The following is a 2,500-nucleotide window of genomic DNA, read 5'->3' on the forward strand; positions in this document are numbered from 1 at the left end:
CAGAATCCATGCCAGAACGCGGTGATACCACCCGCACGTATAGATGGACAGAAATAGGCCTCGACTTAGCGTCTTAGCAGGCGATTCCTCCACGGCGCTCGAAGCGCGTCGTGGTATTTCGCGTATTGTAATTTCAACACGAGCGGGGTCAAATCCTTTGCAGACGACTTAGCTGTGCGAAACGGTCCTGTAAGCAGTAGAGTAGCCTTGTTGTTACGATCTGCTGAGGGTAAGCCGTCCTTCGCCTCGATTTCCCCAACGATGACTCTCGCAGGGCGAGGGCGTGGTAGGGGGAGCAGTGTGTGGGCTCCAAGGCGATTTATTCGTCTGGAAGGGTTGCGCTTCAGGGTAGGCAGGTCTGACTTGGTAGAATCCAAGTCGGGTTCGTCTTTCACTCTGGTGCTGCTGCTTCTCGGTGGCTGCTGCAGGGTAGGCAGCTTGGACTTGGTCGTGGTGGGAGCAGTCCTGTCCGCTGTAGCTGGCTGGGGGTGCTACAGGGTAGGCAGGAATGAGTTGGTCGCGGCAGCGGTTATCTGGGCGGCTATAGGTTAGGCAGCTTGGACTTGGTCGTGACGGCGGCTGGGTAGTATGCTTGGTCGCAGCGGCAGTGATTTAAGTAGCTATAGGTTAGGCAGCTTCAAGTGTAGGGTAGCTATCTCTGGATACAGCGTAAGCAGGTCTGACTTGGTGAAATTGGTGGCCGGATCGGCTCCCGGGTAGGCAACTTTGCAGGGACCTCTGGCGCCTTCCACAGAGCTGCTACGGGGTTAAGGAGACTACCACCGTGGTCGGCGGAGGCAGCTCTACCTGTACGGCAGCACCCCGAGGGCCTCTGTAGCACGGTTCGGCAGCTTTTTGCCCGTGAGTCGATTTTTAAAATTTCCCATAGTTAAGAATTTTGCGGAAAACAGAAAGTGACCCGCGAGGCAGGTCTGGCGTGCGGCGGTCAAAAACAGGCCCGGAGGGTATGTGAGAGGACACCACCGGCCCGGGGAGGGTCCAGGGGACGCTTCAGGGTAGGCTTTCAGTTAGGAGGCCTAGGGAATAGGTGGTCCTTTTCCAGGGGGGAGTTTTCGGGAGGGTAGGTATGCTGGCCTGGCTCTGGCTCGGTCCGGCTGCTGGGCGGGTTCCTTTTGCTCTGCTGCAGGGTAGGCAGCTTTTACTACAGGGTAGGCAGGTCTGACACAGCGGCGGCGGGAGCTCAGGTTGACCGAGGCAGGCTAAGGGCAGGCCTGGCTATTTAGGTCAGCTACAGGGTAGGTAGCTTTTACTTGCTTAGTCAGTTTTACTACAGGGTAGGCTGGATTTAGGTGGTAATGTGCGTGAGCAGGTATGTTGAGTTTACTTTTTCAGGTTGATGGGTAAAAGTGTGAGTGAGAGGTCGGGTGGAAGCTGGGGAAAAAGGTAGGAAATTGAAAAAAGCGCACTTACCCTGAGCGCTGCGGACCCCTGCACACACTGAAAGGTAGAGTAAAACGCAGGCTTTCCAACGCTGCAGCCCTCTTCTCCGTAGCCCTCACCGTCGCCGAGGAATTCGCCTGCGAGTCGGGGGGTACAGGGTAGGTCTAGGGTAGGCCGAAAAGCTGACTACCCTACACATTCAACTTCGATCGGGGCCAGCGCCTGCCGCAGGCGTCTGTAGAAAGTGTGATGACCATCATTATGCTCGCGAAAGCCTGCTCTATCCGCATGCAGACTTTGAAAAAAATGCGTGCGAAATGGTTTTGTGGTTTGGTGGCCGTGAGTCGATTTTTAAAATTTCCCATAGTTAAGAATTTTGCGGAAAATAAAAAGTGACCCACGAGCCCGGTCTGGCGTGCGACCCACAAAAACACCCTCGGAGGGTATATGAGAGGGGAGCAAAGCAGCCCGGCCCGAAAGGGTCGGACAAAGCTGCGGCGCACCCTTCCAGTACCTGATCTTGCAGACTTCCACTGCGTGCTGATTCACTGGTTTGGCGACCCATGGTCCCGCAGCGCTTCAGCATAGTGGCTAGTCGACCCCCACGAAACGGCTTCACTGACCGCGTACTGGGGATGCCTGCGTTACGGCAGCTGGGCTTCGGCCTGGTCTGCCAGCAGTTGGGTTCTGTGGATGGCTGGCCGCTGGCTACGCCTGAAACTGAGCATCGGGAGGCAACCACTCGCTACGGACACCGGAATGGTAGAAGCAGCGTGCTAGGTCCTCCTCCTGGGGCCCCCAAGCCACACCTCCCACAGCGGGTTCGGTGCGGCGGAAGGAAGCCCTGGGGAATCTAGAGGGGGAAAGCGGATTGCCGCCTCGGCGTTTCTGGCCCTGCCAGATCCGCTGTGAACGGCGCGAGCTCTGTCTCGCCACCAGTAACTTAAATCTCTCCGGCGCTTCTAGCGCTGGTGGCCAACCCCGGCACACGATAGTTACCTGGTTGATTCTGCCAGTAGTCATATGCTTGTCTCAAAGATTAAGCCATGCATGTCTAAGTATAAGCAATTATACAGCGAAACTGCGAATGGCTCATTAT

General features: G+C 56.4%; 1 non-coding gene across 1 annotated transcript in view; it reads left to right on the plus strand.

Moving 5' to 3' along the window:
• The first annotated feature begins 2,398 nt into the window (after window positions 1-2,398).
• The window catches only part of FGSG_20074, a 1,795-nt gene continuing 1,693 nt past the window's right edge, over window positions 2,399-2,500 (plus strand). Inside the window, exon 1 of the ribosomal RNA XR_893062.1 lies at window positions 2,399-2,500. This exon is cut by the window's right edge and continues 1,693 nt beyond it. This is a non-coding gene — a ribosomal RNA (18S ribosomal RNA).

This window comes from Fusarium graminearum, chromosome 4 (genome assembly GCF_000240135.3).
Source record: "Fusarium graminearum PH-1 chromosome 4, whole genome shotgun sequence".
Taxonomy (NCBI): Eukaryota; Fungi; Ascomycota; class Sordariomycetes; order Hypocreales; family Nectriaceae; genus Fusarium; species Fusarium graminearum.